Genomic DNA, 13,273 nt, shown 5'->3' with positions numbered 1-13,273 from the left:
GTGGATGTCACGAAACAGGGGTTATCGGAGGTTGCAGAGGAAGTGAAACAAAATAGCGAGCTCCTTGAACAGGTGCCCAGAGCTACGCATAATCTAGTGCTGCAAGCGGAGGACCTGGAAAACAGCTCACAGAGGTCGGCCATTCGGGTGAAGGGCCTTATCTAGTTGGTGCTGGATACGATGCTAAAGGGGAGGATTCAGCAAGACTGAGGGATGTCCTAGTAGCCCTAAACTCATATGAAATGAAGGAGAATATTTTACGGGTGGCAAGGGGCCAAGTGAACTTGACGATCAATGGCTTGCAGGTCCAGCTTTTACAGGATTTGGCGCTATCCGACCTACAGAAAAGGAGGGCTATGTGCCCAGTGACGAAAGCCTTAATAGTCAAGCAAATCCCCTACAAGTGGTTTTTCCCTTTCGGGCTTCTGTTTACAGTGGACAGCACTCAGCATCAAGCTATAACATGTGCCTAGAGTTTGGCACTCTTGCACATGGAAGACGAGGAAACTGAGCCGGAGCGTCGACCGACCCCTTCCCTATTGGGTGGGGGCAAACCCAGGAAATCGTCGGTGGGGGGAGGTGAGGCAAAGCTGAAAGGCCCCCAGAAGAGGGCAGATGAGGAAGGAGTGCGAGGTGGGGGCGGGGGGAGACAGGGGAGTAGGTGGTGATCATGGAATTCTGTTAGAGGTGTAGTTTGCCTCCGGTGGGGATTACCCCAGGAAGGAATGTGGGTCAGTGTCTTGGGTCAGCATCCAGGGGGCATCATAGGATCTCTGGCCTGTAATTGGGGAAGGAAGAGAGCTGGAGTAGAGGGGGGCACATCACACAGGAGGAACCTGGGGCAGGACAGAACCACGGTGAGTGTGTGCAGCAGAGGGAATTACACACTATAGGGGATACCCCAATTAAGCGTAAAAAGGTGGAGATGCAGATCAGGCGGGAACAGGTGGATATAGTGATGCTACAGGAAACAAACATACGGAAAGCGGACAGGGCTCTCATCAGTTTCAGGCAATTCCCACACATACATCAAGCAAACGCACAATGGATAAAGGCAGGGGTGCTGATATGGCTCAAAGACTCATTCAGAGCGAAGGTAATTCACACCAGAGCAGATGCATAGGGCAGATTTTTGTTTCTACAAATACAGACAGAGCACAGGACGATGACCCTTGCAACAGTATACGTGCCAAACGTGGGCCACGAGGAGTTCCTATAGGAAGTGATAACCAAATTAGAAATATTTGCTGTCGGGGAGATATTTCTAACAGGGGATTTTAATATGGCATGGAACCCAGTGAAAGACAGGAGATATAGATATAGAGATAAAATACATGAGTACTTTGGGATGAATACTAGCCAGGGCATGTCACAAGAAGTGCTTTGGGATGCCTTTAAGGTAGTGATATGTGGGGGATATGGGGGGACTGATAACACTTAGGGACCAGAAACCGCAACAGAGAGAGGCAATGGAAAAAGAATTAGCAACGCAGCTGCGCGAAATCATGCGGGCCATCCCGGATATGGTGAGGAAGAAGAGCAGTACATTGTATAAGAGACTGAAAGCAATAAGCAGCCAGTTAGATCCGTTGCGAACTGGAAGGGTGGAACAGGCCCTTCTGGGACGAAACAGAGGTATTATGTCCAAGCCAACAAAGCAGATCAGCTGCTGGACAGACAGTTGAGAAGGAAGGAGACATACTGCACCATTGCCCATGTCAGCCAGGCCAACAGGACGATGGCTATAGACTCGGAGGCTATAGCGGCAGCCTTTGCTGAGTTTCATAGGGCCCTGAATACATCCGATGTCCCGGCCCAGAGTGTGGTCGAACAATATCTTAGCCAGGTGCCCCTACCAAAAATATCGGCCATGGATAGGGAGCGGTTGGAGGAGGCCATCAGGGAGTAAGAAATTGAGGCAATAATCATAGCCCTTCCAGCAAACAAAGCGCCAGGCCGGATGGATTCCCTGCGAGCTTCTGCAAAATGAAAAGAAATGATGTACAAAATTTGCAGCCCTTTTCAATTCAATGGAGTTTAAGGGGGAGTGACACAATCTATGGTGGAGGCAAAAGTCGTGGTTTTTGAGAAGCCCAAAACAAACTTGATGAAATGCAGGTCCTATCGGCCCATAGCTCTATTGAACATCAAAGCTAAAAATGTTACCCACATTCTAGCGGTGAGACTGAACCCCCTCCTGCCGACCCTCATTGGGACGGATCAGGCAGGATTCATTAAGGGACGACAGACGTGGCCCAACACGAGACGTATAACTCGCCTAAGGGAGTAGTTTCTTACCTGTAACTCCATTTCTCCAGCATTGTTATCTTTCATGGATTCACATGCTGTGAATATTCCCCGTCATCAGGCTGGAAACCTCGGTCATTTTAACTTGGCGTTTACCTATGGAAAACTTCAACACTTCAGTGTCCTATCAATGTCCTTTTTGGGTGCTTTAGCCACCACCAATAGGACGTAGGGTATAAATAGCCCCGCCCCCACGGCTTCCCTTCAGATTTTAACCTCCTAAGTAGAGGCAACCCAAAACAGGTTTGCCTGCAGGGGTGGCCGGCGGGCGCATGTGAATCCATGAGAGATACCAACACTGGAGAAATGGAGTTACAGGTAAGAAACTACTCCCTTCTCCAGCATTGGATCTTTCATGGATTCACATGCTGTGAATAGATTACATAGCAGTACCAAACATGCATGGCGGAGTGCAAAGGCAAACCAATACAGAACCAGAATCACATACATGAGACAAAGAAACCCATCCAGTGATCAAGTTCAAACAAAATACCCCAAAGCTGCGGGGCTTACCTTATTGAAACAGACGTTGCAGGACCACCTGTCCCACCTGCACATCCTCACCATGCTGCTGCTCCAGACAGTAATGTCGAGTAAAGGTATGCGGCACCGCCCAGGAGGCCACCTGGCAAATGTCCACCAGCAGAATCCCCGACCATAATGCCGCAGACGAAGCCGTAGACCTCGTCGAGTGTGCCCTCGGATTCCTTTCCAAAGGCTTCCCAGCTTTAGTGTGGCAGAATGAGATAGCAGATGACACTCAACGAGAAAGTCCTTGCTGGGAGATTGCCCGTCCCTCGACGGATGGTCCATAAGCCACAAACAGCTGTTTGGAAAGTCTGAACTCCTGCGTACGATTTAAATAATACTTCAACGCCCTCTTTACATCCAGCAAATGCAAAGCCTGAAGCAAAAAACGAGGGCAACACAATAGTAAGTTTATGAAATGTGGTTGGCACTTTTGGGATAAAGTGCGGATTAGTAGCCAACACCACCTTGTCCTTGAAGAACCTCAAGTAAGGAGGGTCCACAACCAAAGCTTGCAACTCAGACATCCTTCTGGCCTAAGTAATGGCCACCAGAAAAGCCACCTTCCAAGACAAAAACTGCAAAGGCGTTGATGACATCAGTTCAAACGGCGGTCTCATCAGACCTGACAGAACCACATTAAGGCTCCACACCGGAGGAAACTTCTTGACTGGGGGAAAAGTCTGAAACAACCCCTTCAAGAAATGCTTGATGCGACGATCACTAAACAGAGGCGCTGCATGCCGCTTCCGAGTAAACCTAGAAATTGCTGCCAAGTGTACCTTTATGGAGGAGAACGCCAGACCTTTTTACGCCAACTGCAACAACTAAGGCAGAACTTGCTCCGGCAAAATCTTCAAACGGTCCACCCAGGCTGGCCCTTACACCACACACAAAACCTTTTCCATTTACATGCATAGGAGACATTCGTGGAAGGGGCTCCAAAATGCGCCGACATTCACCAGGAAGCTTTAGCAGGCCTAACTCGGAGAAGTCAGGAGCCAAGCCATCAGGCTGAGAGATCCCGGATCGTGGTGCCAGACAGCGCCCTTGTCCCGAGACAGAAGGTCCGGCGTTGCTTCCAACCGAATCGGCTCTGCTACGGACAGAAGGAGATCCGAGAACCACGGCTGCCTGGCCCAGAACGGAGCCAGCAGAATCACACGGAATGGGCATCTCCGAATCCACTGGAGGGTCTGTTGAATTAGCGAAACAGAGGAAATGCATAAGCGAACCGGTCTGTCCACAGGAACGCATCCCCTAGAGACTCGGGAAGAGCCCACCTGCTGGCAAATTCCTTGCACTGTTTATTCTCCCTTGTTGCGAAGAGATCCAACGAAGGACAGCATCATTTCCGGAAGATCATGGACACATGTTGCTCCTTCAGCTGTCATTCGTGGAGCTGGCCTACCTCCCTGCTGAGCGTGTCTGCATGCACATTCAACACTCCCGGCAGATGAAACGCCACAATGCCAATGTCGTGCAACAGAACCCAATGCACAGTTCTTGTGCTTCTTTCAACAGCACCCTGGAATGCGTGCCCCCCTGTTTACTGAGATAAAACATTGTGGTGGTATTGTCCGTCAACACCCTCAGCACCGAAGCGCGTATGCGCGGCAGAAACAATTTCAGGGCCCAATGTACCGCTCTCAACTCGAGCACATTGATGTGGAAACGTGACTCCACCAGAGACCAGAGACCACAGGCCATGGACCTGCGAGCCCTCGAGATGCGCCCCCATCCTGTCTGAGAGGCATCCGTCACAATTGTAAAGTGGAACTCCGGTTCCAGCAACGGCATGACCCGAACCAGATTCCCTTCCACCATGGAAGAGCTTCCACAGACCGCCGTTGATCACCACCTTGTCGGACCACGATCCGCGACCGAGCCCACTGGTCGGCGAGGAACTCCTGCAACGGCCTCATAAAGAGGCAACAATTTTTCACCAGCGGAATGCAGGACGCCATGATCCCCAGCAGCGACATGTAGGTCCGGACCGACACCCTTGTACTGATCTTCCACTCTGCCGCTCTTTGCTGGAGCTTCAGAACCCTCTCGCCCGAGGGCCTCACAAGACCTAGCTGAGTCTGAAACTCTGCCTCCAGAAACACCAAGTCCTTGGAAGGCGACAAAAAGGACTTCTAGAAATTCACAGCAAAGCCTAGCCATTGCAACAGCTGCATTGTAGCGCCGACACTTTCCTGCGCCTCCTCCGGCGACGAGCAGCGTACCAGCCAGTCATCCAGGTATGGTAGACGTGATGACTTTCCCGTCGGAGCCACAGCGCCAAACATTTTGTAAACGTCCTGGGAGACGACTTTACACCGAACGGGAGCACTCGAAACTGGTAATGATCTTCTACGACAAACCACAGAAACTTGCAGTGCCGTTGACGCATGAGAATGTGGAAATATGCGTCCTGCAAGTCCAACGAGGCTAGAAACTCGCCCGGCTGTACAGACCAAATGACTTCCTGAAGCGTGAGCATCTTGAACTTCAGGCGTTGCAGTCTTGTTCAACGCCCGAAGATCCAGAATGGGTCGCCACTTGCTGTTGGGTTTCTTCACCACAAAGTAACGGGAATAAACCCCTTGCCGTTTTTCTCGGCCACCGGAACCAATTCTATAGCCCCTTTCTGTAGCATAAGTACAACTTCCTGCCATAGGATGTGAAGGTGAGGTCGCACGGTATACACAGGAAGAATGGGAACCGGGGAACCATGGAACTCCAGTGTGTGGCCCAGACGCACTGTGTCCAAAACCCAACAGTCAGACGTAATCTTGCACCACTACTCGTCCATGTGCAGTGCCACCCTGCCCCCCAGCAGAATTCCCCAATGACAGTCATTGCTGTGGCTTAGCCTGTCTCCCCCTTGGAGGAAGAGTCCTGCAAGTCCCGACTCCTGGCTTTACGGCTAGCCACCGCTGACACCACCGGCTCAGGCGTGGGCTGTGCCACTAAGCACTTTGGTGTAGAGTCCGGGGCCTTAAACAACTTCTTCAGCCTCCCTTTGACAGCCGGTTCCGAGAAGGGATGTCGCATCGTGCGCAGGCCCTCCTGCCACACGTGGTCCAAGATAGGCACGGCGAACACAGCTTTCTGCCTCTTGCCCATGTGGTCAAACAGGAAGCACTCCTTCCGCTCTTCCTCAGGAGACAAACCAAATTCCACACACGCCTTCGCCATCATGGCGTGGAACGCCCCAACATCATCAGGAGGGGACGGTTGTGCCGAACTACAAGGCAGTTCCACCTCAACGTCCGAATCCCACGCCGGATCCCGCGATGGCGATGAAGAGCCAGTAGATAGTCTCCCTAGGCACACTGTCCGACTCAGAGTCTAGCAGCTCACCCTCTTCAGGATGGGAACGTGGACGATCTTCGCTCACTGGCAGAGACGCCAGCAACTCAGCCGCAGCCGTCTAATGCAGAGGAACACCTGCAGCGTCGACAATAGGCCCCACCGGAACCACATTCAGAGGAGGCAACCTGGAATCCAGCTGCAGCGTGGACAGAACCTGGAGCGACAACATTGCCTGTGGATTCACCAGCGGGTAACTGGACGGACCAGCCCCCACACCCATCGACGTCGAAGGACCAACACACTGCAGGCCAAGGGCTGATGGACCCAACACCGTCTCCCGTTCTTCCTCCACCTCCGATGACACCGAAAAAGCAGCAGTCTCTTGATTTAGAAGAGTGTCAGGCAGAAGCGAGTCAAAAGCAGTAGACTGCCACGCATCACTCGTCGGTAGCAAGCTGTCCGTTTCCATCCTCGACGACGGGAACATCGAGCCTTTATCCCCGTCGTCGCCAGAGCCGATGACAACAGTCGACGACGGCATTAGAGCTGGCAGAGAAACCGTCGACGGCGGGACTCCCGTCTACGATGACGTAGTCGGAACCGCAACTTGCGGTTTAGATTTTCCAGGCGATCTCGCCTGCCTGGCCCCACTGCACCGTTGTTTAAACTCCCCCCTACTAGAGGACGACATGCGATGGTCCCCTGAAGAGGAGTGTTCCGACGAGGAGTCCTTGGCCTTCACCTGTGACACTGACTTCTCGGGCCTACCTCCAGACCCTCGGGACTGGTCCAATCGACCATGCTTGGACGAAGACGCCCCCTTCGACAGGTGTTTATTCAAAGAGGAGCGACCACTCTTCCCGACCTCTGCCCCAGGGGCAGGCCGAGACTTCTTAGCAGGGGGCTCAGCCGACACCACCCGGCAATGATCCGCTGCTTGAACAGGCCTTTCAGACGCCAGGCTAGGAACCGACCCCACCTCCGAGGCAGGGTAGGTACCCTCATTCAGCCAACACACCAACCGCCGATTGCGGTCCTTAAGCATCTTCTGCGAAAACCATTTACAGATCTTGCAAGAATCGGCTGAGTGATGGGGTAAAGGCAATAGAGGCAGTCCATATGCCGTCCCCCTCATAAACCTTCAGCCCGCAAGTCGCACAGGGCTGGAACAGAGACTTCTTCAGTCCTGAAGACATAAAAACCAATAGCACAAGCACATGCAAAAACCACGAGCACAAGGGGATTCCAACACTTTGGAGACGGTTGAAATCTGAGGGGAAGCCGCGGGGGCGGGCTATTTTTACCGTATGTCCTATTGGTGGTGGCTAAAGCACCCAAAAAGGACATTGATAGGACACTGAAGTGTCAAAGTTTTCCATAGGAAAACGCTAAGTTAAATTGACCGAGGTTCCCAGCCTGACTGGGAATATTCACAGCATGTGAATCCATGAAAGACCCAATGCTGGAGAAGTGTTGATACAGCTTGATGCCGAGAAGGCCTTTGACGGTGGCCTTTTCTGTTTGCAACAATGGAAGATATGGGGATGGGCTCCAAATTTCTCTGAATGGTCAAGGAGAATTACAAGCACCTTGGATGCACCTTGCAATAGACATTAAGAGGGGTATCAGACAAGGGTGAACCCTTTCGCTACTCTTATATGCAGTATATCTATAGCCCCTAATCCGGGAGGACCTACTCATTCAGGGCATATCGTTCAGGGGGGATGGCCGGGGCAGGGGGACAGCACAAAATAGCTGCGCTAGCGGACGACGCGTTAGCGGACGACATGATGCTGTCCCTGACAGCAGTCGAAAACGGCGATCCCTGCCCTAATAAAGGAACTGGCCGAAATTGAAAAGTTAGCGGGGCTTAAAATAAATATGGCAAAGTCAGAGCTGCTGAGCCTCCGACTATCCAGGGCATAAGTAGATGCTCTACCCAAGTACTTGGTTTACAACAGCTAGAGATAGCATTATATACTTTGAAGTCAACACAGCCAGCTCGTTGCACAAACTATGTGGGGAAAATTACCCTCCGTTGCTCGCCCAAGTTAAGGCCAATCTGGGGAAATGGTTGCCTCTGCAGATCTCGTGGCTGGGGAGGATTGCAACAGTAAAAATGGTAATGCTTCACATGGTGCTCTACCATTTCCAAGCACTCGCAATCTGAGTAAGGCTGGCATTCTTTAAAGAATGTCCACAGGATGGTGTCGTGATATTTGGCAAAACCACCTAGAGTGTCCCTGGAGATGCCAATGGCACCCAAACACAAAGTGAGAGTGGGCCTCCAAAACTTCTGAAAATACTATGAAGTAGCTCAATTAAGGGTTGTGTGCGAGTGGCTCACTGGGGATACGACCAAACCCTGGACAAGAATCGACAAAGCAGAGGCAGGAACCCTGCTAGAAGGGAACCTGTGGCTCCATAGACGGGACAGACCCCAGAACTCCCACCTTAGCCAAATTCAAGCAGTAACTTGTGATATCTGGGATCGCCGGGTGGATCGGGGGAGGCAATCCACACACCCGTCCCCTTTAACTCTGTTTGGGAACCCACAATTCTCACCAGGGATGGTGCGAGGCTCGTTTAAACAATGGCAAAGAAAGTGGGGAATATAGTTACAGGGGCGGGCAGAAGGTCATTTGATGAGTGCTAACAGCAGCTGGGGTTGACAGAATGATAGACTGGCATACTACCAATTGAGGCACCCGTTGACTCAACCGTGGGTGAAGCGAGCGATTGGTCGGGAACTGCCGCCGTTTGAGAACTTTCTCACCACGCACAGGAGACAGGCAAATGGTCTCAAAACTATACAGGCTCTTAGCCGCCACGCAGCCGGGGGAAATCTGAGGGTATATGAGGCAATGGTAAACAACTCTGGGCGAGAAGATTCATAGAGACCACCGGGAGAACCTGTGAAGGAACATTCCGAAGCTTACCAGGTCTATCCAACTCAGGGAGACATGGTATAAGATTATGGCCTAGTGGCATTATTTCCTCGGAGAGACTACATTGGATGTACCCTAGGTTCTCACAGCAGTGCTGGGGGTATGTGCGGGGAGAGGGGACTGAAGACACATGGTGGCACTGCCCGAGGTTAAAGAGGTTCTGGACGGAGGTGGGGACCCACATAAAGGTAATGGTCCAGGGTCCCTCGACGTATACGCCTATGGAATGGATGTGCGGTCTGTTAGACCCTGAATTTCTCACTCCCCCCTAGGCCCCAGCGAAAAGCACTTAAAAGGTAATGCTCACAGCAGCCTGGTCTGTGCTAGCAAACAATTGAAGTAGAGGTACCCCCCTAAAGTGTGTAGAATGGCTCCAGAAAAAGGTGGGGCATACTAGTGATGGAATGGGTCACCTATAGAGTGCAAGGTGACCATTGCGAAATTTAGGCACAATTCGGATATTGGTTCAGGACTTCCTTCGAGGGGACTATATGAAACAGTGCTGTCTGCAGAATCTACGTACATTGGACATAACGTAAAAGGAGTGGCGCGCCTTCTCCCCGGAGAGACGTGGACCGTTAGTAGGAAAGTTTGGTGGGTGGGGAGGGAGGGAGGAGTTTGCGGGTTTAAACCTGAAAAAGATAATAAAAGTATTTAACAACTCCCAGCACAGCCTCTTCTCTCCTTCTCAGGTTCTTCAACTGATAAGATGAGAATCCTAAAAAGGGATTGAAATTAAGATCTGATAAGCAGGAGCTAAAAGCAGCTCCTCGGTATCGAGAATTAACCATTGACCAGGCTCTACCGCTGGGGAACCAGGAGCTAGTACATAGAGTTGCACAAATGTAACTTCCACATAAGATACAAACATATCACTTGGTCCATTATTTATGACCTTGTTTGCTTTAGATAGATTGTCACAAACGCACATGGGTGTGTTTTTTTTCTGCGTCAGTTGGCATGGGGAGCCAAAATTAGCTGCTGGCAGCTATTCGTGACAAGCTAACCAGGCTCTTCTAGAGCCCAAGCAGGAGCCAAATAACTCCCAGCTACCCTCAATTTCGAACCCTGCTAAGGCACAATCTACTGTACACATTCCATCCCCTTCATTCCTTGTTCCATTTCTCTATGCAAGACACATCACAACAAATCTCCTCCCCCGTCAACACACCCTCTTCTCACCATCACACTCCTATTCTTATTCCACACCTGCCCTCCTCTCGCTGCGCATTTCACTTTCTACTAAAACAGATTAAGAATAAAATAAGTCACCTTTTCTACTCACCACACCTTTCTTTATCCTCACCCAATCTCCACACTGAACCTCCAATTCTCTTTTTCCTCTCCTCACATTCTCTTTTCTCGCCCACTTCCCTTTCCTTAAGTCTCCCTCTCAAGACTTCTATAACACAATCAAATTCTCTTGCTTTTCCTAACCACGCAGAGAGATACATCTTTTGTATAAGCTTCCGACCTCTCATCAGTTCAAACAGACACATTCCCGTCACAGCATGCAGTAACATTCGCAAGGCATATAATCGCTGCAGCACCGCCACTTTCCTATCCTTACCACATGCACCTGCCATTCTAATGGCTTCCATTTTGCATCTGTTAGTTCTCTCCATTATCATTTCTTTCTAGGTGATATAAAGTAGATCTTTTATGTTTTATCCCACATCTTTAAATACTCTTGAAAGCACCCTCCAATGAATTGTGCGCCACTGTCAGCGAGTACGCTGCTTGGCACCCCTTCTCTAGCAAAAATCACCTGCATGAATTCAATAATCTTCTCAACTCACCATGTCTCCTTTACTGATCTTGTATTCAGTGTACCTACACAGCAAATCAATGAGGACAATAATACAAGAAGCACTTACCATCTCAACTGGACCCAAATTGTCCCACACTTTGCTTGGAACCGCAGTTTCCACGAGTGGTTGTGACTTTGCAACCTCTCCCTTAACAGCTTTGCTGCACTCCACACATCCATCTATTCTCCTTTTTACCTCTTGGTCAAAACCAAGCCACCAATACTCTACTCTTAGGATGGCCTTTGTGACCGTCACACCCTCATGTCCTTCATGTGCTAGATCAATTATCCTTTCACATATGAACAAATGCACAACACGTTCCCAATGATCCAGTAATCCATTCACTACGCACAACTCATCACGCACCTACCAATAGAATCTCCCAATCCGACTGGTGGTGGCCATCCCAATTCAATGTCATTTTTAACTTTCTTTAAAACCTTGTCCTTGTCAATGGCTTTTAGCCACTCTCCTCCCTTAGTCACAATGCCATCATAATTCACAGAGATAATCTCAGATACCTCCTCTTGTCCACATTCTTCTTCCTCCTGACCTCCCAAATGTAGCAAGTGATCCGCTAGCACGTTATCACGTCCTGGTATCACTTCCATATTAAATGTATGGCATTGCAATCTTGTTACCCAACTTGCCACGCTTCTAGATACTTTGTTGAGATGTTTTGATTCAAAAATACATGTAAGCGACTTGTGGTCAGTACGAATCACAAACTCCATACTCCACACAAAATTATTAAATTCCCATTCCTTCCCATTCTAGCCTAATATGTACCAGACCCCGGTTGCCAAAAAACCCCATTTGTGGCGATGAGATGAGAAGCCCAGTAATATTTCTGAATGTCAGGGATTCCCAGACCGAACTAGTCAGCGTTTTAAGCACAATCCTCAGCGTGGTCCTGGCCCATATTATCTCCCTTTTTGTGCTTTCTATATTACGGAACATCTACTGCGAGATCCTTACCGGATTATAATAGAGGACATATAGGAGCCTTGATAATGACACCATTTTAAACAGGTTAGCTCTGCCCAGCATAGATATTGGGAGAATCGCCCAGTTTCTGGCATCACCCTGCAGCCTCTGGATCACCAGATTCAGATTATTCCAGAGAAAGGTAGTTCTCTCCAAGCTAATTCGAATTACCAGGTATTTAATTGAATCCCAGGCTATTATAAGGGGTGTGATGAATCTGATGGCGTCATCACTTCTCTCCTGGTGGTGACCTCTCCCCATGTGGCCAGGGGACTGCAGCCGCTACCTGATGCAGACCCTAGTGGCGGTTATATGAGGGAGGACCACGTGGGGGGGGGGGGGTGATCATCTCGCTTGGGTGGGGTTGTGACATCAGACAGGACATGGTATAAAGGCATTTAAAGCATCAAGCAAGTGAAATTCCCTTAAAGAGAGAACCGAATATACAGAAAAGACTTAATTTTGTGAGTAAGTGCAATACACCTATAAGAGAAACCCTGGCAGGATAGTATACCAGGGGATTCAAGACAGGATAGCACAGATATAAGACTGTCAAGTCTGTGCAGTACATATATAAGGAAAGTCCCGGCAGGGTATATCAGGCAGATTTAAGATGGTACCAAATAAACACAAGATGCTATCAAGTTTGTAAGTGTGTACCAGGACAATGTCATCTACAACAATATACCTATAAGAAAAGCCCTGGCAGAAATATACGAGATACATTACTCACCGTAATTGTATTTCTGATGCTTGAATCTGCTTAGATTCACATGCTCTGCATAATCTGACATCTAGATAGTCACAGAGTATTACAAGATTTGTTTTCAAAAGTCAAAAACTGATGTCGACAGTGCATGTTAGTAATACAAACCCTAGTGTGACGTGTAGTGTACCCATGGTCCTTCACGCGTCGACGACCGTTAGATTATTTTTTTCTGACATGAGGTTGCATGAAGTGTAGCAGGAGTACAGATGTGATGAAGCAGAAACAGTAATAAACCAGATAACATATCTGCCTTTGACTCCAGTAGGGGAGGAAGGGTGGGCGCATGCGAGTCTAAGAAGATACAAGCATCAGAAATACAATTACGGTGAGTAATGTATCCCTTCTGAGGTTTGTGGATCTGCTTAGATCACATGCTCTGCATAGATTAGCGAGCACTATCTGGAGAAGGAGGTAGGATGTGAGAAGGTACAGCCGCAAATACATGTTTTAGAACCGCTTGTCCCACCTGTGAATCTGCTTTAGAGTGAGTGTCAATGCAATAGTGCTGTGTGAAAGTATGAATGGGACTCCATGTAAGCTGCTTTGCAAGTGGCGTCTAGAGGGACGTTTGCAATGAAGGCTACGGTTGCTCGATTACCTCTGGTAGAGTGAGAATTGAA

The 13,273-nt window shown here is 49.5% G+C and overlaps 1 protein-coding gene across 1 annotated transcript in view; it reads right to left on the bottom strand.

Moving 5' to 3' along the window:
- Positions 1-13,273, bottom strand: part of SRPRA (SRP receptor subunit alpha) — a 644,254-nt gene that overhangs the window by 445,869 nt on the left and 185,112 nt on the right. The window lies entirely within an intron of this gene.

The sequence above is a fragment of the Ambystoma mexicanum genome, chromosome 9 (assembly GCF_040938575.1).
Source record: "Ambystoma mexicanum isolate Mex_15411 chromosome 9, UKY_AmexF1_1, whole genome shotgun sequence".
Taxonomy (NCBI): Eukaryota; Metazoa; Chordata; class Amphibia; order Caudata; family Ambystomatidae; genus Ambystoma; species Ambystoma mexicanum.
The sequence above is the reverse complement of the archived record's forward strand: the minus strand, read 5'-3'. Positions and strand labels throughout refer to the sequence as shown.